Source organism: Pleurodeles waltl, chromosome 7 (assembly GCF_031143425.1).
Source record: "Pleurodeles waltl isolate 20211129_DDA chromosome 7, aPleWal1.hap1.20221129, whole genome shotgun sequence".
Classification (NCBI taxonomy): Eukaryota; Metazoa; Chordata; class Amphibia; order Caudata; family Salamandridae; genus Pleurodeles; species Pleurodeles waltl.
Genome location: NC_090446.1, coordinates 26,616,205 through 26,644,085, shown reverse-complemented (window position 1 = coordinate 26,644,085; position 27,881 = coordinate 26,616,205). Strand labels below are relative to the sequence as shown.

Below are 27,881 nucleotides of genomic sequence, written 5' to 3'. Positions count from 1 at the left end.
AATTAGGTCCTCTCAGTCCTAGTCTTCATCATCACAGTTCATGGTTTCCACACCTCACTTGCAAGAATGATCGAGTGTTCATTCTGATAAGCAAACTCTTAGTAAGCTGGTATTCTGGGGGAATTAAGGGGTTGCATGTTGTACACTTCACAGGAAGGGACAGTTATTAATAACCTTCCAGTAGATAGTGATTGTAGAAAAGTCATCCTTTCTGCCCTGGTCACCCCATTTTTGCCTATTGCTGGTGTTTACTTACTCTGAAAGTGCACTTGGTTCTGCTAACCTAGCCCAGTGCCAGTGCTCTGTCCTCCGAAGGTACATAGTAATTGGTATAATTCTAATGGACAAAAACATCCTACCTTTAAGTCCCTAGTCCTACTTTGAAGTCCCTAGTATATGGTAGACAAGTATGTGGACTCCCTAATCAGCAACAAGTGCAAAAGTGCTAGACGAAGTCACCAGCAGTCTAGCAGAGGACTACCCCAGCTGAAGATGTACAACTGGATTTTCCTGTACTGCACAGGTGCATGGTGGGAGATTAAGTCCTAGCCGTCCAAGCAGCAATCCAGAACTGCAGAACTGTTGGCCAATCCTACAAGACACATGTCTCTCCAAAGGAACCAACAAGCAACAAGATCTGAAAGCTTGGAAACTTTGTTCAAAGGTTTGCAGAAAGGTCATGGAGGAGTCTGGCTTGTCACTGAGAGTTGAGACGCCATTGTCAGCTTGGAAGTTGGACTGACCATGCTGCTCATCCTGTTGAAAGCTCCAGAGCTCCTTGCTGTCAGTGTTAAGAACAAAGACATTCGGAGACACACAGAGGGATTGCACTGCAACAGGCACTGCCGTTCAATCAAACTCCGGATCAAAGGAACCTGAGGACTCGTGGTCGATAGTAAAGCTCCAAGACAATGACTAAGTACAAAGATGAAACTTTGACCGGGACCTAGCACTCAACCTATTTGGCCCACGCCCCATTGTGTTTGGCCTAAACTTTGACTTTGTCCCAGTTCAGCACGACCAGATAGCCGCAAGTGGCACATTATTCTTTTTAACTCTAGAATGCACAATTTTCGATTGAGGGCCTGATTTAGATCAAAGGAGAAGCAGGGCTGTTCCTTAGGGAAATAGAGCTTGAGATACAGCTGGCTTATACTGCTCTAGAACTAGAGAAGTTGGAACTGGCCAAGAAGATGTGGACATGTGAGGAGGAGTGGTAGAGAGAAAGATGATGACAATGAAGAATAGACAGAAGTGTCCAAAGTGGTGGGTTTATCCCTACTACCCAAGGGGAGTGTTCCTAAGTACCAGGAAGGGGATGACTTTGACAATGGCTGGCTGTTTTTGACATGGCCCTCAAGATAAGGAGGATGAGTTCTCAGTAATGGGGTCACTCCTCTGGGAACTGTGGCAGGAGAGATAGGGCCTTGACCTTAGTGGGAGAAGAGGCTGAATCATATCCCTACATGAAGCAGAGCTTGATCAGAAGGTTTGGTCTAACGACTGAGCAGTAAAGTATGACGTTTAGGGGCACTCAGAAAGGCAGTATTCAATCCTGGGTTGGCTTTGTAGAGAAATCTGTCAAGGAACTACCGGGCTGGATAGAGGGTCACAAGGGAAACACCTTTGAGGGGCTGTTCAATCTGAAATTGATGAGCCAATTACATCACAAAGATGTTACATCAGTAACTAGTTGACTCTAAGCTGTCTAGTCATAGGGAGCTGTGTGAGACAGAAGATGGTGGGTTTGTACAAGAGTGACCAAGAAGAACCAGGGGGGTGATCAGGAGAAGGAAGGACAGGCCTTCTCCTAGGGGATAGCCCTGAGCAACCAAGATCAAACACCAGCCCAAGGATAGAGTTTCCAGAACCAAACCAATTCAAAGGGGAAAATGTATCAGGGAAGAGACAATGTTGATACATTTCTGGAGGAAGTGACTCATATACTTCTACTTGACCCAGACCCCTATGTCTATGCCTCTTTTTCCATCCCCCTCTTTGTACTCCTTCAGAGTCTTCGGACCTTGGCACAGCCTCACACCCGCAATTTGAAGGGTTGCAGCTCATCATTAAAGCCTTCCAGATATTGCTGATTTGCAGTCTTTATCTTAGTGAAAAACTGATGAAAGAAGGCTTCTGGGTCTACTTCTAGACTGTTAGCAAGTTCCAGGATGTACTGCAAAATGATGGTCTGGTGTACCACCTGTTTCATTAGCTACTTCTCCAGATCAATGCACCAGATCACTAGGTATTTGCAGATCTCTTCACACACTAGTTGGAGGCTATCAAAGAGTTATTGCAAGCTGTCCTACCAGTGCTGCAGGATTCTAAAATATTTTATCTGCTTCTGATACTACTCCACAAAGGTCTTGTGTTTTGATCTTTTTCTTTATCTGTCTCTTGATGGACTTCTATCTGTTTGTTAATTGTGTTTTTGCTGAAACCATTCTTGGGCAGTATGTCCTCATTCCAGGGCACAGTTTTCTCCTTTTCCAACAGCTCATTGGCCTTTTTCACCCGGTTTTAAACAACCTCCTTCATCTGCTGTAGCTCTGGCTGGAACGTCTGAGGCACACTTTTTGCATTGTTTGTGCTCATTTATCTTCTTTTGACTATCTTTGAGCTTCTTCCAACATTCTTCCCAGCCCTTTTCATTTTCTTCCTTCTACTGCTGCATCTGGTCCTTGTGCTATAAATGTGCTCTTTAATTTTATGCAGCCCATCTACCCCAAAGAAAGGTGGGAATTACATGGACACCACTCTCTCCCCCACAGCAGTTAACCAAAGCTGGGATGAGTAAATTATCTGACCCTGCCATTGAGCCAAATGACAAGTATGCCACTAGCATTGCCGGCCCAGGCCAGAGGGGCTGGGGAAAGTATTTTTGTTCTTTATGTTACCTCTCTCTGAGTGGCCAAATAGCCTGGAAATAAATATTCATAATCAAGTGGGTTTCAATTGTACTTATGAATAATATATCATTACTTGTATCACTGTGCTGGACTTGTATTTTGAGGTTATCTGTTACCTCCCAGTGTTTGTGAATATTGGTAGGTGCAAAAGGTGTTGCATATGTGTACTTTGGTCAAGTAAGTCTACGCGCGAAAACTTTCTGAAAAATGGACATAATTTGACATGTGTGATGGACACTAACTTTTTGCCTTATTTTTAAAAAATGGATTAATGGATTTTGACCATTCTAGGAAAGCACCTAGGGCCTGAATTACACTTTTTTTGCTCCACATTTTCATAATTTTGTGACGCAAAAGAGGTGCAAACCTAGAAAATGCAATTATATTTTGTAAGTTTGCACCTCTTTTGCGTCAAAAAAGGACGCAAATGCAGTGCTAAAAAGTATAAATCAGGCCCTTAATGTTCTTAAGGCTTCCATACAATAAAAAGACAAGGGGCCATATTAATACTCTATTTGCGCCAGATTTGTGTCATTTTTTTTAAAGCAAATCTGGTGCATAATCCAGTGCAAACTTAACTCCATGTTTATATTTTGGCGCTAGACATGTCTACCGCCAAAATAGTGTAGTTAACGTAATTGTTTGCCTGCTGAAAACTACCTTGCGTCATTAAGATGCAAGGTAGGCGTTCCTGGGCAAAAATGTACCCAAAGGCCCTAGCGCCTTATTTATCCTCCCATGCAAAAATCAGGGCAGACATTAGGGGACCTGTGGGGACTATCCCTGACCTGTGGGTCAGAGACCATGGAAACAGCCCACAGGTGCGCTTCCCTGCCCCCAGGGGCACCCCCTGCACCCACAACTGGAGGACACCTAAGGATGGGGGGACCAATCCCAGGTGAGTCCAGGTAAGGTTTTTTGAAAATAAAATTCAGAGTGCCATGGGGGGCCTAACTTGGGCCCCCTACATGGCACTGTGCCCAATGACCATGCCCAAGGGACAAAAGTCCCCTGGGCATGGTCATTGGGCTGGGGGGCATGTCTCCTGTCTTTACTAAGATAGGAGTCATATCCATGGGGGTTGTGCGTCAAAAAAATGACGCTAGTCAGGTTAGAGTCCTGTTTTTTACTCTAAACTGACTAGCGCCATTCTTTCCCACACAACCTCCAGTCTTCCCTTTGCCTCCCCTACCCGGTAGGCATCATGTATTTTGATGCTAACCAGGCCTTAGAGCCCGCTTGCGCCACTCCTTATACACAGCACCCGGCTGGCATCCTGGAATGGCGCTAGCCGGCGCTATACTTTTGACACAAACCTGTGCTAACGCTGCTTGATTCACTTCTGTGCAGCAAATGATTCAAATAATAGGCCCCAAAGTAGATATTTACAACTGGTCGGCCGTTTTAAGTTTGAGAAGAAGTCTGGGCCAACAGCCTGGGTGGCCGTTCAACTTGACCTTCTCCAAGCCAAAGCCAGGGAGCTATCTTCTCATCACTGTCATCCCTCACCACCCATTACAGAAGTAGTAGGCTATGTCGGTTTCTTCCAGATGAGTGCACAGAGACAAATCATAGTACTGATTCACGGGTGTCTTAATGGGACTTTACAGAGTTTTTTTAAGCTGTTTTTAACTAGGAGAGGAAGAAAGGAGGGAACACAATATGTTGATTAAGACACATATCCATAAAACACATACATAAAATAAAATAAAAAGAGCTTTCACATCATAGTAAATCAAGATTATTCAATTTCCTCATAGATCCTAAAAAGATCCATGAGGAAACCCTAAGGCAACATAAAAAATGTCCCTGGCTGTGTACGCACATGGCACAGGAAATCCCTCTGGTGCCTGATTTCCTTCTGCCAAAACACATCTGTAGGAACTGGCAAGTAGTTTCCCTAGCCCCCTTTATTTTTCTGGGAAATCACGATTAGCATGCATAGTACACTGATGTTATTTCACTGAAAATGAAGGTGAAATGAGCCCATCGGCTCATTTCACTTTCACTGCCTAGGTACGCAGGGGCTATCGCAGCTGAGGTCAGTAGGAGTCCCCACTCAAGGGCTCCCACTGTCCTTGGTTTGATACATTCGTGTCACAGGACTAGGCCCAGACATACAAGTGGGACACCAGGTTTATTGTACAGATGGGGCAATGCTGGGTGGTAGGAATTTTATGGATTCCTGAAGTTTTCATCATAGAAATGTAGAGAAAATACGTGAGTTCAGACAAAGTTTGTGGGTAAAAAAAAACCTAAAGGAATCCACGCACGTCATGCCATCCTGGATTTCCCTAGGTGTTTAGTTTTCAAAAATGTACAGATTGCCTAAGTTTGCCAAGGAACCAGCTGAGCTAGGGTCCACAATTTAGAGCTACCAACATTGGGAAAAGAGGGTTTATTTTCATTGCAAAACTGTACTGCATACATGTTGTGTTTCAGGCTGTTTCCTGTTGTGGGTACTGCGTCTACCCACACAAGTGAGGTACCATTTTTATTGTGAGACTGGGAATGCCAGGTGGAAGGAATGGCTGTGGCTTCCTGCAGATTCCAGAACTTTTCATTACAGATATATGAGGAAAATTGTTTTTTTGGCCAAAACTTGAGGTTAAATAAAATGCGGTGAGAGCCATGCAAGTCAGCCCACCCTAGAAATCCATAGGTGTCTAGTTTTAAAAAATTTACAGGTTGGCTAGATTTCCCTAGGTGCCAGTTGTACTGGGGTAAATTCTAGAGCTACACACATCGGAAAAAGAAATCAGTTTTTGTTCATGTTGCGTTTTGGGCTGTTTCTTGTCACAGGCGCTAGGCCTACCTACCGAAGTGAGGTACAATTTGTATTGGGTGAATAGATTAGTACAACATTTGTTGTTGCCATTTGGATTTCACTGCATTTGTGACTTTCAAATGTAAGCCAGTGCATGAGAAAGATAACATTTTGCAAAAAAATACCCTCTAAATCCTACGCTAGCAGGGGTATCTGGAAATTCAGAGTGTGGGAGGCTGTCACTCTATGTAGTGTGCAAAATGTTGTACACTCTGCAGAGGGTCCAGGCAACCACATGTTGGTTTACAGATGTAAAAAGTAGACCACCTAATGCTCTAATTTTGTATGGTAACTTGGTCGAACAGCTAGGCTATAATTGGAGAAGCGCAAAGCATTTGTTGTACTCACAGTATCAATACAAAATAACAAAAGAATAACTCAAGACCAATTTACAAAAATACTTCAGATTTTTATAAATTTTTTAAGACCATGATCATCAAAATTGCGTAAGTACGTTTTAGGTTATGCATTTTCAAAGTTTACAATACGTCTCAGTTCTGTGTGTTATTATGCATCATTGGAATCAATGGAGAAGTACTTTAAAAATGCATATAAAATCAGGCAATGCGTTTACCAAGGTCTCCTCTCAGCTTTTGGTCAAGGTTGTTGGTGGGCCCTGTAGACCAGCTGGAGAAGTCCTGCTGGTTCCCAGTTTCTTCTGGAATAGCTGCAGAAAGCCTTTGGAGCTGGTGCAAGGCCACTGTGGGGGACCGCTTGGAAAAGCACTGGTGAGCCAAGAGCTGTGGGCACTAGTGCTCTTGAAAGCAGGAGGTGGATTACTTTGAGGGTAGCTTGCAGGCCAGCAGGGTCACTCTGGTGGGAGGTCCTGGTGTTTTCTGAAGTCTCTCAACTGGAGATACTTCTTGGTCCTTTTGCAGTGCATAGTGAACTGTCCTTCTCAGTGGCCGACATTGGGGTCGAATACCCCTGGGTACTGCATGGTTCTGCCAATGGAGGGCACAGTGCCACCAAACTTAGCACACTTGCACGGTTTATGATCTGGGTCCTCCAGGTAAAATTATGTCTGACTGCAATGTCCAGTTTCTTGGCCAGCAGTTGGTCAGTGAACTGGATTTGACTGGCTTTTGGGTCTTTGATGCAAACAAATGTTGCCTTTATTTTGATTTTTAAAAGAGTGGAGGTCCTCTGGGGGGGTTTTAGAATCTGACCAATGTCTGATAAATGGTGATTGTTGAGTCCTGGGTGCAGCAGGCAGGGTTTGGTGCGTTTTTCTTGATGCAGTAGGACTTCAGTAATTGAGCCTTTGGTCTTCTTTGTTGCTGGTCTTCTGGTGTCCTTGGTATCTGAATCTCTGGTTTAGGGGTGCCCACTAAATACTGTATTTAGTGGAAATTTAGGTGAGTACCTAGAAGCGATAGATGGGTCATTTACCTTGAGGTGGTTACATCCACTATGGAACCACTTCCTGTGGGCAGAGGTCACTTCCCTATCCCTGATAGGATATTTTCTTATGATGCAAGATGGTGGAAAATAAAATGGAGGGGTCAAGTCGCATGCAACACCTAAGGGGTGGTGGAAAGTGGTGGTGGCCACTCCGCCTGTCCTTTGTGTGTTTTCCCACCATTGCTCCTACCAAAGGTGGGGGTTTGCAATTGGGATGGCCATCTGCTGCTAGCAGCAGGCCTGGGGGTCAATTTTTAAAGGTGGTAAGCCCTTTGAAGTTCGCTAGCAGGGAAGTGCACATTCCGGAGGAGGGAGGTGTGTCAACTCTACCCAGAAAGGTCTCTGTTCTGGGACCCAGAGAGCAGGAGCTCTCACCCCAGTGTTCCAAAATCTTGAATGGTGGTGGAAGGCTTGTTGTGTCAGGCCAACAACCATGCCAGTTTTAGTTAGCTTTGCAGGGGTCACCTCTAAGGTGAACCCTGGGTACATTTTGCAAGAAATCCAATACTGATACCAGAATGGGTTTAGCATTCTGTGTTGTTTGATACCAAGAAATCCTGGGTTCAGATTAGCCATCAAGTAGCTGTGAAACTGGTACTGACTAGTGTCCAGCACATGCACTTAAAATGGCTGATTGAAGTGAAATGTTTGTTTTGACCACTGACTTCGTGTTGCACTTCTTTGCACCTGGCTTTACTGTCCAGTGATCACCAGTTACAAACTCCATTTTGTATTCAGTTTAGCCTTAGCTTAATTCTGCCTATTGACTTTATCATAGCATTAGACACTGACAACTTAAAAGCTGCCAGTGATTTTCCACGTTGTCTGTCTGTTTTCATGCTTTTTCTCACCAAGGGCTTTGGTTGATAAGAATGTACTCAGGCGGCAGGGAACGGCCTTGCTTTGACTTGACATCTTGGAATTGTGGCCAAACCCCAACGTGTTATTTTAAAAGCATACCTAATCTAGCCAGCATGTTTGAATACTTCTTGCGCAACAGGAGGGGTTTTTCCATAAAGTTCCTTCTTTGTTTTCTTGAGGTATAACAGAGACCCAGAGCGACAGTGAGGGATTCAGAGATCTCACTAAGGATTCAGACGTTGGATGCCTGATATAGATTTCCCAGTAGGGAAGAGATATCGCCTTCTTTTTCGCAGTCAACAGGGCCATCTGCTTGCTGGCAGGAGAAAGATGAAGCACCTGACAGGCCCTCCAGTGATGCATTTTGATTAATTATTTGCTTGGCATTTGTACTGCCATTTGATAAAGTTTGTTTTGACCAATGACTTTGTGTTTCACCATATTAGTTGCTAAATGTTCACCAGTAGCACATGGTATGTTTTGTTCAGTTTAGCCGCCTATGGGTTTTGACATTGCATTAGTCATTACATTCTGTATTCTGCCTATTGGCTTTGACATGGCATTAGCCATTACTTTCTGTATTCAGTTGAGCCGCCTATGGGCTTTGACATTGCATTAGCCATTACATTCTGTATTCTGCCTATTGGCTTTGACATGCTGTATCCAGTCTAGCCGCCTATTGGCTTTGACATTGCATTCCTATTGGCTTTGACATGATGTATTCAATTTAGCTGCCTATTGACTTTGACATGCTATTAGATATTCTGCCTATTGGCTTTGACATGATATCATATATTACATTTTGTATTCAGCTCAGCTGCCTATTGGCTTTGACATATTATACATTGCATTTTGTATTCAGCTCAGCTGCCTATGGGCTTTGACATGATATTATACATTGCATTTTGTATTCAGCTCAGATGCCTGTTGGCTTTGACATGACACTAGACATTGCATTTGATACTTAGGTTAGCTGCCTATTGCCTTTAACGTGGAGTTAGATCTTGCAGTTGAGAATCCAAGCTGTATTTTTCCAAGCTGTGTTTTTGCACAAGATGAACCAAGATGTTTTGTTCTCACAGTAGACTAGACATGATAAGAGAGAGTACATGGGTGTTGTTTTTTCTTCGCTTGAGCTTGGGAACAGGAGTAGTCTTGGAGACCTGGCCAGTCTCCAAAAGGCTTGCTCAGTTTCCCAGGTCTGAGAGGAGGGGGCACACCTTTGTAACGAATGTAACAGGCTGCAGAGAGTCAGATTCGAATCTGCCGGACCTCGTGCTGGAGCTTGGTGCTAGCTGCCAGCAATCCCGTGTGGGTAGATGAATCTCTTTCTCGCGGCTGACAGGGGTCATCAGCTTGCAGACCTTAGAAAGATGAAGCTGTGAATAGTTCCCACACGGTGAAGTATTTGTTTTGCTTTGCATTCAATATCTTATAAATATAACCTGCTGTGTATATTGCAAACTGATATATTTTGTTTGATTAACGCGGACTTGAAAGCTACTAATTCGTCATACATAAAAATTGGGGTTGGGGAAGAATTAACAACAATAAAAGTCTTCTTTGACCTCACAAGTGCATTTCTAGTGTGTTATGTTAGTGCTTAGAAACTAGATAAGAGGAAAGCACTACAATTGGTACCAGGAGTCGTGGGGTCGGTCATTAAGAGGTGATTAAGAGGGTGTTGACGAGTTGGTAGATTTCTAAGTGCACACTTTAAAAGTGTAATTGTTTTTGTTGTTTGGAGAATTACAGAAATTGTTTTTTTGGAGAATCACAGTAGCACGGCAGACCATGTCTGAGAATTCATGTGTTGATAAACTGCCTGATGGTGCTAAGAAAAACTGTGAATTGTTTTCTGTTTGGGGAATTACAGAAGAAAATGCATGTGTAGCTAAAATGCCTGATGGTGTTTTGAGAAATAATTCCTGTTGTACATATGTAGAAAACGTGTCTTTTGGAAGTAATGATGACAGAAAGGTCTGGATACCTTTATCTGCTTACAGAGAAATGCAGGAGAAATGTAGGAAGTTGGAACATGAAAATAGGAATTTACGTGAGCAAATTAGCCCGACTGAAAGTAATAAAAAGGCTGTTTTTGAAGAATCTTTCTTGTCCCATTCCAGTAATGAGGGGGTTAAGACAGCTCCGAGCTGCACTGAGTTTTCGTGTGAGCCAGGGTTTTTGGCAGACAAAATGCATTCCTTAACTGATAACACGGACGAGAGAGACCAGAATGTGATTTACGAGTTACCGTTAGTAAAACGAAGGATTTTAGAGCAAGACACCCCGAGTTTCATTAGCTTGTTTGATTTTTGGAAAAAGAATAGCCCTCATTTGAGTGAAATCCTAACACTTTTGTATATGGTCACTGTGAAAAATTATATGCAGCTGCGCGCTTGTGATTTGGCAAATGAAATAATGCAAACTTTAGGTTTCTGCGCAGTGCAAGAGGAAAATACTTATGTACATGTAAATCAAGAACAAGGGAAGAAAATAGTGCCCCTAGCTAGAATCATACAATGGATCTGGTACTTGCAAGACAGGGCTAGAGTACCACAGATAAAAGAATTACCAATGAAATTGTGTGCACCATTTGAATTTGTGTCCACTGAAGATAAAAAGCATGTTTGTTTTACTAATGATTCATTGACTGAAATGTTGTTTTCTGGCACAGTAGAAGGAACAGCGTTGTATAATGTGTGTCAGATTTTAAAGCAAGAGCTACGTGAGATGTGTCATTTTTACGCAGATTTTTGGTTTATTGCTAATGTTTTAGCACCTAACTGGTTCAATTACCTTGCAGATGTTTATGAGAAAAATTCAGAGAGAGAAGTGTACACCCAGAATTCTTCCTTAGTGGGGATGGCTAAGTGGGTGCCCCAGAAATGTGAACAGCTGAGAGAAAAAGCCACTTACAGGTGGGCAGAGATGAGAGAGATGCACATTCCCCTAGATTTGATAAAAACTGTTCAGCACGCACAAAAGCAATCTGTCATGCAAGCAGTCACAGAGCAGTTGGGGAGAGGAAAGTTACCAGGACAGGAATGGCAAATTGATCAGGTTTTAGGGAAAGTGATTGTTGCAAATTACCAAGGAAAAATCGAAATTATGCTGATACCTAGAAAAGAATCTGATTCATTCATACAAATTGGAGACAGAATGGCCCAAATTGACAAAAGTGCAGTGAATGGAGGTTTGGTAAAGAATGAGTCTGCCCCAGCCCTTCTGACAGTGCAAGAAAAGGGAAGCTGTGGTGCAGCAGATAAAAACCTCAGTGCTGATGTGTGGGCTGAAGCCCCAAGTGATCCTCCAGAACCTGCAGTAAATATAACAAAGGGCCTCAAAAACGTCCTGCTGATTATAAAACAGGGAAAGAAAGAGAATGGGTGCAGTTTAAATGAAAAATGTTATTTGCAAGAAAAGTCATACTTGTTTCTTTTGCAGATCCTATCACGTTTCGCCACTGTCCCTGAGTGTGCTGTGTGGTCCCCCTTCCGGTGTGTGCGTGTGGGGTCGGGGAAGGGACCGAACCCCCAACCTGAACCTGGCTGAGTAAAGTGCCAGCACCATGGATCCATTTTGCGCAAACTGCGCCTTCAGTTCAAGTTCAACTTGTTTGATTGCATTCTTCCACTGGAACTAAGCTGTGATTTTTTTTTTTTCCCTTCTCGTATGGAACTCTGACTTTTGCTTACCTTCCAGCAAACCTTTCAGGTGGACCGTGCACCTTTACATGAGCAGAACTCATGCCACATCAAATTGCTAACACTTTTGAATTAGAGACTCACTCAGAGTATAAAAATTGCCCAGTCTTTTCTGTATAGATGTATCTGATGTGAAAGGTTATGAGATCAATGTGTTAATTCACTTCTATTGCTTTACAGGGATTGCTTTGGACATTCAAATGTGACTTGCTGATAATGTTTTTTTTTTTTGTGCTGATGTTTTTTTGTTTTTGTTTGAAACCAGAGATATGTGAAACAAAAATTCATTGGTCAAAGGGCGGAATGTACTGCCATTTGATAAAGTTTGTTTTGACCAATGACTTTGTGTTTCACCACTGCTCATATTAGTTGCTCAATGTTCACCAGTAGCACATGGTATGTTTTGTTCAGTTTAGCCGCCTATGGGCTTTGACATTGCATTAGTCATTACATTCTGTATTCTGCCTATTGGCTTTGACATGGCATTAGCCATTACTTTCTGTATTCAGTTGAGCCGCCCATGGGCTTTGACATTGCATTAGCCATTACATTCTGTATTCTGCCTATTGGCTTTGACATGCTGTATCCAGTCTAGCCGCCTATTGGCTTTGACATTGCATTCCTATTGGCTTTGACATGATGTATTCAATTTAGCTGCCTATTGACTTTGACATGCTATTAGATATTCTGCCTATTGGCTTTGACATGATATCATATATTACATTTTGTATTCAGCTCAGCTGCCTATTGGCTTTGACATATTATACATTGCATTTTGTATTCAGCTCAGCTGCCTATGGGCTTTGACATGATATTATACATTGCATTTTGTATTCAGCTCAGATGCCTGCTGGCTTTGACATGACACTAGACATTGCATTTGATACTTAGGTTAGCTGCCTATTGCCTTTAACGTGGAGTTAGATCTTGCAGTTGAGAATCCAAGCTGTATTTTTCCAAGCTGTGTTTTTGCACAAGATGAACCAAGATGTTTTGTTCTCACAGTAGACTAGACATGATAAGAGAGAGTACATGGGTGTTGTTTTTTCTTCGCTTGAGCTTGGGAACAGGAGTAGTCTTGGAGACCTGGCCAGTCTCCAAAAGGCTTGCTCAGTTTCCCAGGTCTGAGAGGAGGGGGCACACCTTTGTAACGAATGTAACAGGCTGCAGAGAGTCAGATTCGAATCTGCCGGACCTCGTGCTGGAGCTTGGCGCTAGCTGCCAGCAATCCCGTGTGGGTAGATGAATCTCTTTCTCGCAGCTGACAGGGGTCATCAGCTTGCAGACCTTAGAAAGATGAAGCTGTGAATAGTTCCCACACGGTGAAGTATTTGTTTTGCTTTGCATTCAATATCTTATAAATATAACCTGCTGTGTATGTTGCAAACTGATATATTTTGTTTGATTAACGCGGACTTGAAAGCTACTAATTCGTCATACATAAAAATTGGGGTTGGGGAAGAATTAACAACAATAAAAGTCTTCTTTGACCTCACAAGTGCATTTCTAGTGTGTTATGTTAGTGCTTAGAAACTAGATAAGAGGAAAGCACTACAGCATTATAATATAGATAGATATATTTGCTGTGTATATTGCAGTGAAGAATCAGTTGTGTATGTTTTCATTTCATTGTTGTGACTATTTTTAAACGTGTGATTTCAACTTGCTAATCTCCTTTAGGAACCTTGCGTAGTGAAATAATAAACGTCTTCTTTGGACTAAGAAGTGCATTCCAGAGATTTTTGACAGCTCGGTCATAAGTGAAAAACAAAACACTGATCTGTTTCCTTACTATATCCCAGAATTGGCAAGGACACAGTAGGGGCATATTGTCCATGCATCTATGCCCACACATACAGTATAGTGCACCCTGCCTTAGGGCTGGAAGGCCTGCCAAAGGGGTGACCTACCTAAATTGCATGCAGTATGTAATAGAGAGGGCACACATATGGTGTGTCATTTTGGGTTTTCATTTTAGGTTTGCACCAGGACACTCAGCCTGCAATGGCAGTGCTGGGTGCATCTGGAAGCATGACCCATGAGGGTGGCACAATCTGTGCTGCTGCCTTCAGGGGCATTCTCTTAGTACTCCTTGCCCTGGGTACCTAAGTACCATTTATCAGGGACTTATAGGGCAGCTAAATGCTTTGCCAATTGTATCAATACCTTTGCAATTTTAACGAAAGAACAGTGGCATTGGGGACCTGGTTAGCAGGGTCCCAGTTCACTCCAGTCTAAGTTACATCCAAAAACCAGGCAAAAATTTGGGGGGTGGGGGACTGCAACAGGGTTCCCACACAGAGTTGTAAAAATAACCACTGCTTCTAAACTACATCTCTTGTGCCAATTTCATAAATGCCCTTTGTTGGACTTTTGCTTTTGCAGGGTCATCCCCAGACTTTTTTGCCTCCTGCCTCCTATATTTTTCTGACATGTTGCTGTTGGCTTTTCAACTCTGAGCACTTTACCACTGCTAACCAGTGCTAAAGTGCATATGCTCTCCTGTTTAAATTGTATGTAAGTGGTTTATCCATGATTGGCATATTTGATTTACCAGTAAGTCCCTAGTAAGGGGCACTAGAGGTGCCAGGGCCTGTAAATCAAATGCTACTAGTGGGCCTGCAGCACTGGTTGTGCCACCCACATAAGTAGCTCTGTAATCATGTCTCAGACCTGCCACTGCAGTGTCTGTGTGTGTATTTTTACACTGTAAATTCGACTTGGCAAGTGTACCCACTTGCCAGGCCTAAACCTTCCCTTTCCTTACATGTAAGGCACCCCTAAGGTATGCCCTAGGTAGCCCCAAGGGCAGGGTGCAGTGTATGGATAAGGTAGGACATATAGTAATGTGGTTTATATGTCCTGACAGTGAAATACTGCCAATTTCGTTTTCACTGTTGCAAGGTCTGTCTCTCTCTCATAGGATGATAGGGGGGCTACCTTTAAATATGATTAAAGTGTAGATTCCCCTAGAGAGTAGATGGACATGTGGAGTTTGGGATCCCTGAACTCACAATTTGAAAATACATCTTTTAGTAAAGTTGATTTTAAGATTGTGAGTTTGGAAATGCCACTTTTAGAAAGTGAGCATTTTCTTGCTTAAACCATTCTGTGACTCTGCCTTGTTTGTGGATTCCCTGTCTGGGTCAGTTTGACAGTTGGGTTGTTTTTCACCTCACACCAGACAGTGACACAAAGGGAGCTGGGGTGTGATCTGCATTCCTGATTAGCCATCTCTGCTAGGAGGGAGGGGTGGAGTGGTCACTCTCATCTGAAAGGACTGTGCCTGCCTCTGACAATGCTGTCTCCAGCCCCCTGGTGTGTGTCTGAGGCCTTGCCTGGGCAAGGCAGGATTTCACAAGAAGGTGTGAGTCCCCTTTGAAGGAAGGTGACTTCAAAGACTAAAATGGGTATAAGAAGGGCACCCAAACTTACAAACTTTAGAAACACTTCTGGAATCAAGGGGAACCTCTGCCTGGAGAAGAGCTGATCGCTGAGGAACAAGTGCTGCCCTGCCTGTGACTGTGCTTTGTGGAGCTTTCCTGCAGTGCTGCTTCTGCCAGAGTAAGAGGGCAAAGACTGGACTTTGTGTGCCTTCCATCTTGAAGAAGAAATCTCCAAGGGCTTGATGTAGAGCTTGCCTCCTGTTGTTGAAGTCTCAGGGATAGCAAAGACTTCTTCCTGCCAGCACCTGGAGTCTCTGGAGAGACCCCTACTCTGCTCTGTGGTGCCCTTCCAGTTCCTGGGACCCTGAAAGGAGAGGCTGGCAGCCTAAGGACAAAAATACACGCACCGAGCACCGTGCGGAGAAAAGATCGACGCGAATCCGATCGCGGCTGAGAAAACGACGCGACGCCGGCTCCGCAGCTGAGAAACGACGCCGCTGGAAACGCGACCGGAGAATCGACGCCCGGAGCAGGAGAAACGACGCGCAGCATCGCTGACGAAGGCTGAGAGATCGCAACCAGCGCCGCGGGACTTCGGACCGTCGCGTGGCTGGCTTTTTCGACGCGCCTCGCCGAGCCGAGCTGTTTTCGACGCATATACCCGTGCCGGGTTATTTTCGACGCACACCGCCCGTGCGGGGTTATTTTTGCCGCAAACCAGGTACATTTTCACGCTAGCAGCGCTAGTGTGGTGTTACAACTACCTAAAGACTCTTTTTATTTTAAACCTTTAAAAAATCATAACTTGACTTGTGTATGTTGGATTTTTGTCGTTTTGGTCTTGTTTTGTCTAGATAAATATTTCCTATTTTTCTAAACTGGTGTTGTGTCATTTTGTAGTGTTTTCATTAAGTTACTGTGTGTGTTGGTACAAATACTTTACGCCCAGCACTCTGAGGTTAAGCCTACTGCTCTGCCAAGCTACCAAGGGGGTAAGCAGGGGTTAGCTGAGGGTGATTCTCTTTTATCCTAACTAGAGTGAGGGTCCTTGCTTGAACAGGGGGTAACCTGACTGTCAACCAAAGACCCCATTTCTAACACCCTTGATACCCATTTTTGCTATAAGACTTGGTCTACATTTGGTACTCAATGACTCAATGAAAAGCCTTTGTGGTGCATCTAAGTTTTATGGTATACTTCTTTGGTCAACCAGATATTATGACAAAAAGTTACAGAGGAAAGTGTTATCATAAATGCCTGTTTTACCCACTCATTTTCAACATTTGTTTATTTGAACAGTTATTATCCTTAAGAAAACCTTAAAGGATCTACACATATGACCCCTTACTAAATGTGGAAATATGTCTTAGAAATCTATAGCTTTTCTGAATCATTCTTGGGTTTCATACTGGTTTCCTCCACAAACTGGACATAGGTTGAGAGCACAAAAAATAGGAAAAATAATCTACCTCTTAGAAAAATGCCAAAACTGTGGTACACATTTAGGGTTTTTGATTCAGCTCTACATGTTCCTGAAAGAGGAGTAGTTGGTGACTTTAGTACAGGAAACTATTCGTGAATGCCATTTTTAGGAAAAAAAACAGACACTTCTGAAGCACGTTTTCCCTATGTTTAAAAAAACAAAACATTTTGCTATATTTTACCTATTTTCTCTGTCCTCTCAAGGGAAATTCACAAATACTCAGTATCTTGAGCATGCCTAGGATGTTTAGAAAAAAGGGCATACATTTGTCATGGATTGCTCATGTGGCCAAAAGGTAAATTAAGGAACCCTAAGCACAAATTACCCCTGGTACCCAAAAAAGGGCTCAGCACTGGGGACGTAAAGGCCTAGCATTAAAAGGGTTAAAAATACAGGACAATCTATTAAAAAATGTATGCTTGAACATTTTATTGTCCGATCACATTTGCAAGTTCTTGCCCTTGATTTAAATATCACTGCCGTACTCAGTACTGGCAAAGCAGTATTACATCATCCTTTATGATCGTGTTCACAAACTGGTGACTAACCGGACCATTATGACTTATCAAGGTTGTACTTATATACTGCACAAAAGCATAGCATTTGCTGTATACATACTTCCCACATTGGACTTGCAGTATGTCCTGGATATACAAAATGTGTTCAGAATTCGCGCAATTGGTTTAACCCTGTCTACTTTGGCCTTGAGGAAGTCATATTGACGAAACACACATCGGCTGTACTGTCATTGGACTAGCTGTTGTTCTAAATTGGGAAACATAAGACAGCAAATGAATAAAATCCTCATGATGCACCGTAGATCTATGCTGTTTTGCAAGCACATTGAGGACTTGGACCCTATAGACTTTTTGTTGTTCCCTAGTACATAATTCCTTCTTGAGGAAGGTTGGTTCTCAACCAACGAATGCACTTGAAGTGGTTGGGTGCAGTACCGGCTGGCAGCTTTTGCTTGATTGAGCATACTATATGAGCAACATTTCCATATGCATACTGAAGGAGGTGCGAACCATTAGCATAGCCACTACTGTTTGTGTATTATATACAGTATTACATCCTAGTCTAATTTTTTGATCAAAGAGATGGATCAGGTAAATAGGATAAATAGGGAAACACATCAGAATTATCCAGAGTCTCGAACATTAAAGAAACTGAGGGTTTGTGAGCTAAATAGGTCCTATTGTTTTGCAAAGACATGTTTAATGCAGCCTCCCTTATAACATCACAGACTTTTCCTGCCAATGTATGCCATGCAAGCATTGTAGAGCAGGGTAATAAACAATGTAGAATAACCCCCTCCCTGACTGCTGAAAAAACTCCCTATGTGTTGAAGTGCTTTGATTTGTTAGAGAAAAACTCCTTCTTTGTGACTCCTACTCTTCATTAAGCAAAACAATTTGGCAAACAAACACATATTATGAGAGACAGCAAAGAAGCAGCTCACTTCACAATACAGACGTCCCTGCCTGCTTAAATAGGGTGGATGGTCCTCTCCTAGTGTGGTAGATGCCATAATCTCCTCTCCTCAAAGACTTTCAGACTGTCTACAGGTTCTACATGACTCCCTGTAAGTTCCAGCTGTCAAAGTCTCCATGTCAAAATATCCATGTCAAAATATCCCATGATCAGAGAACCTCTTTTTAAATCTGAAAACAACACACTGGCTTTAAATGTTAATAATTAATTGACTTTGGACTTTGATCCTTCTACATAATCAATTATCATTGAGGGTGTTCAAGTGAGACTGATATTCTATGGCTTTTGTTTTAGGCATGGCTAAGCCTTCCTGAAGGCCTCCCTCTCATATATGTCCCAGCTTCCCATAGATTCTGATCTGAGGATCCTCCATTGTTGCTAGGAATGGTTTTATACTCATTTGAAGTATCCTTTTCTCCACATGGGGCTTTTATTTTAATGTGTTCATCCTCTTACTCAACAGAGAACATATCCCAGGTCAAGGCATTGTAAAAATTGGGAAGTGATATAGCAGCCCTTCTTCCGCACCCTTGAAGTATAAGAACTGGTTGTCAAAGATCCTAAAAGTAGGATAAAGTCTGCACCCATGTGTAGGAGGCTGGCCTGGTTTTTAGTGGGTACCTTGGGTACTTACACCCTATACCAGGTCCAGTTATCCCTTATTGATGAAGTAGTAGTGTTCTAGCAGCTTAGGCTGATAGAGGTATCTATAGCAGAGCAGCTTAGGCTGAACTAGGAGACATGCAAAGCTCATGCAATACCACTTATAGTTACACAGTACTTACACACAAGTAAAGACAATACTCAGTGTTACCAAAAATAAAGGTATTTATTTGGGTGACACAATACCAAAAATATCTTAGAGACAATACTCTTTCTAGAGGTAAGTATTATACACAATATATACACTAGACACCAAAATTATACAAGTAAATTATCATAGAACAATGCAAACAATAGGAAATGCTACAGAATGCAATGGGAGAAAATAGGTTTAGAGGCAACACAAACCATATACTAGAAAGTGGAATGCGAATCACAAATTCTCCCCTAGACAAGTGTAGTGTGTGCAGAATCGCTGGAAGAGTGAGAATACAGTAAAGATAAGTAAATTACCCCACCCCAGAGCCCAGAAAAGCAGGAGTAAAGTACTGCAAGTTTCCTTAGGACACACTACACCTCGTGATTAGGATTTTGCAGCAACCATCCAAGTCTGCAAACAACAACTGCTGGATTCCTGGACCTGAAGACCTGCAAAGGAAGGGGACCCAGTCCAGAAGTTGAAAGAAGTTCCAGGAAGGACAGGAGCCCCTGCCAACCCAGAAGTGGGTGCAAAAGAAGAGTCCCCAGTTAGTCGAAGACTGCGGGAATGCACCCTAGGAAGATGTCAGCGGGTTCCTGCATGATACAAAGGATGTCCACGACCGTTGCAGATGTGATTTTGTGTTGGAAGTTGCCTACAAGCCTTGGTTACGACAAAAGAGTGTTTTGCGTCAAAATGGCACTGGATGGACCCAGGAGGGAGCTGAGGGCCTCAACTCTGAGTGAGGAGGAAGACGGGGCTCTCAGGATGCCAGCCAGCACCCCTGGGAGTCACAAGATCTGGGGACAAAGGAGGTGCAAAATACGGTTGATGCAGCACAACAAAAGAAGGTCCCACGCCACCGGAGAACAACTCAGCGAGTTTAGCATCACAGGATGGAGTGCTGTGGACCTGGTCCGTCCTGTGCATGAAGGAATTTTGCAAATAGTGCACAGAGGCCTCAGGAGGTGAAGAAGATGCAGTACACAGGGATACCATGCCCTCTGGGAAGGCAAGGTCTTACCTCCTCCAAATTGCGTCAGCGGGAGCTCAGGACAGTCTATGTTGATGATGTCCACCGTCTGCGTCCTTAGGAGCACGCTTGTTGCTGTGAGAGGAGTCCAAGGGTACCGGTCGTCATCTTGGAAGGTGCCTGCTGGAGCAGGGGAGTCACTTTGTCACTCCTCAAGAGATTTCTTTGGCCCTTCTGGTGCAGGATGAAGACAGGAAGTTCCCAGAGCGTGCACAATATGGAAACTGTTGCAGTTGCTGACTTGGAGCTGAGGTTGCAGAAGAAAAGTATCTCTCGTGGATACTTTGTTGTAGTTACAGCATTTCTTGGAGCAGGCTGCGGTTGATCCAAGGTCAGAGGATGCTGAAGTAATTGCAGAGGATTCCTGAAGGAAAGTTGCAAGAATCTGAAGAGAACCCACAGGAGATACCCTAAATAGCCCTGAGAGGGGAATGGCTACCTTATAAAGGTATGGACTTATCCGGAGGGGTCTCTGATGTCACCTGCTGGCACTGGCCACTAAGAGGCCTCCAGATTGCCCCCACACCTTGCAAAGCAAGATGGCTGAAGTCTCGGATACACTGGAGGAACTCTGGGCACCACCGCTGGGGTGGTGATGGACAGGGGAGTGGTTACTCCCCTTTCCTTTGTCCAGTTTCTCACCAGAGCAGGGGACAAGGGGTCCCTGAACTGGTGTAGACTGGTTTATGCAAGGAGGGCACCATCTGTGACCTTCAAAGCATTTCCAGAAGCTGGGGGAGGCCACCCCTCCCCAGCCTGTAACACCTATTTCCAAAGGGACAGGGTGTAATACCCTGCTGTCAGAGGAAATGCTTTGTTCTGCCTTCCTGGGACCGGGCTGCCCAGAACACCCAGAAGGGCAGAACCATGTCTGTGAGGTGGCAGCAGCTGTAGCTATATGTAGTGCACACGTGTAATGGCGTCCTGCACTCACAAAGTCTGGGGAAATGGCCCTAAACTATGTGGGGGCACCTTTGCTAGTGCAATGGTGCCCTCACATTTAGTAACTCTGCACCTAACCTTCAGCAAGTGAAGGTTAGAAATATAGGTAACTTATAAGTTACTTAAGTGCAGTGAAATTCGCTGTGAAATAACGTGTGTGTTACTTCACTCAGGCTGCAGTGGCAGTCCTGTGTAAGAGTTTGTCTGCGCTCCTTATGGTTGGCAAAATAAATGTTGCAGCCCATATGGATCTCCTGGAACCCCAATGCCCTTGGAACCTAAGTACCATATAGTACAGACTTATAAGGGGCGTCCAGTGTGCCAACTGAAATTGGTAAATGAAGTCACTAGCCTATAGGGACAAATTTAAGAGCAGAGAGGACATAAGCATTGAGGTTCTGATTAGCAGAGCCTCAGTGACACAGTTAAGCACTACACAGACACACACATTAGGCCTTAAACTAGGAGCACTGGGGTCCTGACCAGCAGGATCCCTGTAAAACAGGCAAAGACATACTGACATACAGGTAGAAATGGGGGTAACATGCCAAGGGAGATGGTACTTTCCTACACAATGTAAGTAACATGCACCAATGAGCCTACTTCTTTCTTTAGAGGACCTCAAAAATACTTTAACATTACATTAGATATTCTGGGGTGTTTTTGATAAAACCATTCACATTTGTGTACTTGGTGTTTGGTCATAATTGTTTTCTTCTTTTTTCTATCTAGGACATGATAGAAGAACCAGAACATGATGAACAACACTTCAGTTTCAGAGTTCCTGATTCTGGGCTTTCAAGTGTCACCTCAATTCCGGGGCATCCTTTTCTCTGTATTTCTCCTCATCTATCTTGTGGCACTTCTTGGAAACCTCCTGGTTGTACTCTTAGTGGGCATTGATCATCGACTGCATAGCCCTATGTTCTTCCTTCTGATCAACCTATCAATTATTGATATTTGCTACACCTCTGTCACTGTGCCAAAGTTGCTCCTGACGCTCATAACAAAAAATCAATGCATATCAGTCACTGGTTGTGTGTTGCAGATGTACTGCTTTATGGGTTCTCTAAGCACAGAGTTTTGCCTCCTGACGGCTATGTCGTATGATCGCTTCACCGCCATTTGCAATCCCTTGCGCTATGCAATCATCATGAATGTGCGTGCCTGTGTGCTGCTCATTTTGGGCTCCTGGTTAGTTGGCTTTTTGGACACCTTACCACATGCACTTTTCGCATTACTCTCATCATTCTGTGGGTCCAATGAGATTGACCATTTTTTCTGTGATCTCACAGCCTTGATGAAACTTTCATGCACAGCAACTTATGTCATAGAGACAGTCACATATGTGGAAGGGGTCTTCTTAGGGATTGGTCCTTTCCTCCTAACCTTTGGCTCTTATGTTTGCATCATATCAACAATACTGGGTATCCGCTCTGCAGAGGGGAGACATAAGGCCTTCTCCACGTGTTCGTCCCACCTAACAGTTGTTACATTGTTTTACGGAACCACACTCTGCTTGTATATGCGACCAGCTTCAGCCTACTATATGGAGGAAAACAAACTGATCGCTGTGGTATATGTCACTGTTATTCCTGTCCTAAACCCATTGATTTACAGTTCTCGAAACAAAGATTTAAATGAAGCATTGCGAAAATTCATATTGAAAAATAAAACCACCATAAATAATTGTTCAAGCATTGTTGGGAAGCAACTAATATAACCATTACATTTGCATTCAGTATTTCATTTTTTTTTTTGTAAAGCTGGTTTACGATAAACGTGAGCTATATCAAACTATGGCCATTTGGAAGAAAAGTATCTACCACCTCATGAATGAATGGAAAAAGAACTCATATGTGGAGACAAATCATACTGTGGAAAATACAGTACCTACTTTGTAAGAACCCCATGGACATCCTATGTATTAGAACATATCTGTATATCTACTCTATACACCAACAAAGGCTTTGCCCTTTGAGAGAGAGGAAAATGCCTGCCTATTAGGACCTTAGGTTCAGGGGTTCCCTCTTTGCTGAACAACTTTTCACATTTTATAGATTTATTTACCTAAGTCATGGGATTCAGATTTGCTTGTTCCCATCACTTATTTCTTTTAAGCTTCATCTTTTGCTGTTACGTTTGCTCAGACTGTCTTTGTTACAGAAATGGTATGCTCTTGCAAGCCTAATGAAAACAGCACTCTCTCTGCTGCTACTGCTTCCTGCATTGCCACTGAGGAAAACACAATAAGTCATGGATGGAGTTATTGGTCGGCAATCATGTTGGGACAATTGATGTGATTACTCTGATGGCCAACAAGCAGTGGCTTAGCATTAGCTCCTCTACCCCCGCAGTGCGGGGCTGTGCTCCAACAGGCCCCTCAGCACAGCCCACTGTGCAGGGGTGGTGGGCTTCTGGTCTGACCACTCTTGACTGGAGTGAGGGACCTGCAAGGCAGCCCTTTGTACATATAGCAAAGGAGAATGGCCTTGTTGATGCCACATTAGAGTTTTGCTAATGTGGCATTAAGAGGTGATTGGGCCTTGTAAATCTGGCCCTAAGACTCTGAAAACTGTGGTAGGACCTTATTGGAGCAGCGATGGGCTTGAATGCAGCTTCTGATTCACTTTAGAGGCTGGGATGAAATGTAGTACAAGGGATAGCTGCTGGGTTCTCCTTTTGGAAATTACCAGTAATGGAATAAGCAGCAGACATTGACTCACAGACAAATGAGCTGGGCAGTAAGAAAGAAGTGGTTGCTATAAAGAGGGACAATTATCTAATATGGCCTGCAGTGCTTACTATAGATGTCACTTGGGACCATCACTTATAAAAATGGCAAAAAGAGGGATGTTAAGCTTCTCTAATGTGCCGTCAAATACTTCTGCTTTTTTGTTTAGTAAAATAAGACAGTGATTGAACTCAATAGATTTTGTTGCATTCTCTCGCTGGGAACAAGTTAAAAAAAGACAACTAATGCCATGAATTTCTCCATTTGTTATAATTGGAGCAAACTATCCTCCAAGAGTCAAGGATCACCATGAGATGGATATTAGGTGGACTAACTGGATTTACCTAAGGAACAACACAGAGTTTGGTCTCCCTGTAAGTCACTGATTGTCTGAATCCAGGATTAATTGTACTTAGCAGCTTTCTATCCTACTTTTAGGCAGAGCCACTTGTTCTAACCTTCCAACCTCTCATTTAGTGTCCAGGTTGACATTTTCTTCCTGAGGAGCAGATAAGGTACACATCAGGCTTACCTTCCACTTCTGGGACCACTTTTATTCCTTTCTATCTTTGTGGAGTAAATAGTGAGAAAGGATGCCTAGCAAATGGCAGGTCCACTAGGTTCCTATTGGTTTTTTGACCTTTCAGGCAGTCGGTTTTCTCTTGAGACATATACCTACCCCTGCATCCCCCTGCTTCCCTGTATCCTTCTTCTGACTGGGACTTATATCACTTAACATGTGAGAGCAAAGAGGCTATGGTCCTGATGGAAAACAGTGTCATCTAGGTTCCCATTTGGGAACTCTGTGCCTTGGATAGTCTCTGCTAGCAAGCTGATAAGAATGGCTCCCTGGATTGCTCAAGATGACAACCATCCTACCTGTGGAAAACTACCAGTACCATGAGGCATACCCAGCACTCAATGCCCTTCACATCATAGTTCCATGGGCAGTGTTCCATGCTGAATGTACCCTGAGGTAGGAGAGCCATAGCTTTCTGTATTTATACTCATCAATCTCACTGAAGTTCTTCCTGCAAGAATAACACCTCCTTCCACACATGAGGGAGATAGTGGCAGTGATACTGCTGAACTAGGGGTAGCCTAATCTGCTTGCACTCAGTGTGTTGCATGCTATCTTACCCCTTGAAGCAGAGTGTGGAGAGGCTGCAAAGTACTCAGGTGGGATACCCTCAAGGGAGTCATATCATGAACTGGGGGGGGTCACGGTTCCACACCCCCTATTAAAAATACAGACAAGAGCACCAATATTGACAGTAACAGTCATCCTCAGTTGGCAAAGGCCCTAGCTAAGTGAGAGCAGCTTGTCTTTCCCAGAGCCCCTTAGACTGAAATACAAGGTTGTGGTGACCCCAAGGGTTGAAAAAGATGTCGGCTGGGTGATGTAATCAGGGATCAAAAGGGCCATGATATCACTACTGCTGGTATTTTAATTAATTCATATCCAAGCAACTTTTCAGGGTTTGTGCAGGCAGATGAGCAAAGTGTTTAGTAACAGATCACTTGTTATTTAAGTGAGAGATGGGGGTAAATGGTAAAAGCTTTTGATAGATTTAAGACATTACTAGGGGTGAATGGGAGTTCACCATCAGGAACAAGGTCACACACTTCTTAAGTCAAAACACATTTTCATTTAAACAATGTGTACAATATCATAGTAAAGCAACAACCATCTAATAAGAGGCACCAAAGGTGTGATTTTGTGACAATCTAACTTAAAAAGTGCCAATAAAATCTAAGATGCCAATCAGTAGTCACTGTTTCCAGCTGCCTAGGACCTAGGCACCTTTTCAGGCTGAATCATAGACACTAGAATTAGGGGTGCAGTAGGTACCGCAGCATCCCCAAAACCAACCTGGTGGAGTTCAGAAAGTTAATGAACAATAAAGATGCATTTAAATTTTTTTTATCTCGTCACATTTTCTCTGTGTTCAAAAACAGAGGTCAAATGTCAATCTATGTTTTCTTTCAAAATGCTGCTTATTTTTTTAACATGTAGATTGATATTTATGTTTCCTTCTCTTACTGCAAATTTAGAGGATTTTCTAAAGTGAACTATCAGACAATCTCGTTGGGCTATAGGTAGTGGGAAAGGAAAGAGTTTATCTTTCTTCCAACATATAATAACATTTGAATAGCTGTATGCTAGAATTGGGGCCTCTAGTTGGCAGATGTCTTCACTGTTGTCCAAGTAGGGACCATAATGCTAGTCAGGGTGAGAAACACACAATCCAAATTGTCCTGTGCCCACCATCTGGTTGCTTGGCACTAAGCATTCTGCCTTAAATTAGAAGGGAATGTGTAAAGTATTTGTGCAATAAATCATACAATAACACAGTGAAAACACCACAAAAATACACTACACAGGTTTGGAAAAATAGTTAATATTTACCTGAATAAACTAAGGTAAAAAAAAACAAAGATTTAATAAGCACAAGTTGAAATATAACTTTTGCAAGCTTTTAAAAGTCTTAAATCTTAGAAATCAACAGTTGATTCTTGGTTTCACAAAGAATCAAAGATTACATGCACCGTGACCGCAGAGGAGGAAAAATATGGTGTGCGATGCAGCACAGACAATGCACCGTTTCTTTCCACGCCGCAAGAGGCGAGCAGTCTTGGTTCCTCACTAGTATGCAGGGATCTTTTTAACACCCAGGGACGATGCAGGGATCTTTTTAACACCCAGGGACGATGCAGGGAAATCCTGGATGCGCTGGAAGACTTCACAGGCATTGCGTCGATCCACTGTGGCGATGTATCTAATTTTCTGTTGCACAGCAGGCGCAGCATCGATTTTCCACTCGGGGAATCAACTGCGTTGTTCCAGTTCTGCTGAGCGTTGAGCCGGTAGGGCTGTGCATCGAATTTTCGGTTGCAAGGCAGGTGCTGCATCGAATCTTCACTCGTGAAGTCGGGCTGCATCGTTCTGGTTCAGCTGTGCGGTGATTTCTGGGTCACAAAACAGCTGTTTATAATTTCCGGCAGGCCATGCGTCGATTTTTGGTGCACAAGGAGTTTCCTGAAGAAATGAAGTCTTTTTCGCCCAGAGACTTCAGAAAGCAGGAGGCACACTGAATCCAAGCCCTTGGAGAGCACCTCTTAGCAAAGTCAGAGGGCAGCAGGGCAGCAGGGCAGCAGGGCAGCAGGGCAGCAGGGCAACAGCAGGGCAGCAGTCCTTCTCAGCAAAGCAGTCCATATGAGTCCTTTGGGCAGCCAGTCAGTTCCTCTCGATGAGTTGCAGGTTCAGGTCCAGAAGTGTCTGAGTTGGTGGGGTCAGCGACCCAGTTTAAATACCCAAATTGACTTTGAAGTAGGGGTGACTTCAGAGAATGGTTTTGAAGTGTAGAAATTTCCCTTTCAGTATAGGTATGTCTGCTAGAGTCCCTGTAGGGCAGTGTTCCCCAACCCCCGGGCTGCGGACCGGTGCCGGTGCGTGGATCAATCGGCACCGGGCCGCCCCACTGTGGCGGGCGGTAAATGTTTGATAATTTTTCCGTGGCCCGCTTGTCACACAATGGGACAAGCGGGCCACGGAAAAATTATCAAACATTTACCGGTCCGCGGCGATAAAAAGGTTGGACAACACTGCTGTAGGGGGTTTGCCAGTCCATTTTGTGAGTGCAGGCCACTAGTCTTTGAAATGTAATTGTCAGGCAATCCACCCTTCCAGCCCAGGAAGACCCATTCAGTATGCAGCTGAGTGTAGGTGTGACTTAATGTCCTGTGTTTGTGGTTGTCTGGATGAAATGCACAAGGAAGCTGTCAATCAGCTCAGCCCAGACGATGATTGGAGACAGGCCGTAAGGCACAGATGTTTTTAAGTGCAGAGAAATGCTTACTTTGTAAAAATGGCATTTCTAAAATAGTAATATAAAATCCAACATAACCAATAAGCAGGATTTTCTATTACCATTCTGGCCATAATAAATATGACCTTGTTACCCCTTTCTGATCAGAATCTACCACTAAAACAGTAGATGATGGCAGACCTAATGCTAGCCTATGAAAGGAGCAGACCTCACAGTAGTGAAAAACAAATGTAGGTGTTTTCCACAATCAGGACATATAAAACACACATGTAAATGTCCTGCCTTTTACCTAAATTGCACCCTGCCCTATGGGTTACTTAGGGCTTACCTTGGAGGGGGATACATATATGTTGAAAAAGGGGAGTTTAAGGCTTGGCAAGTACTTTGAAATGCCATGTTGCAGTGGCAGTGAAGCTGCACACACATGCCTTGCAATGGCAGGCCTGAGACATGGTTAAGGGGCTAT

General features: G+C 43.5%; 1 pseudogene; it reads right to left on the bottom strand.

Annotated features, from left to right (window-relative positions):
• Positions 1–477: 477 nt before the first annotated feature.
• Positions 478–26,528, bottom strand: LOC138246757 (hsp90 co-chaperone Cdc37-like; annotated as a pseudogene).
• Between the last annotated feature and the right edge of the window lie 1,353 nt (positions 26,529–27,881).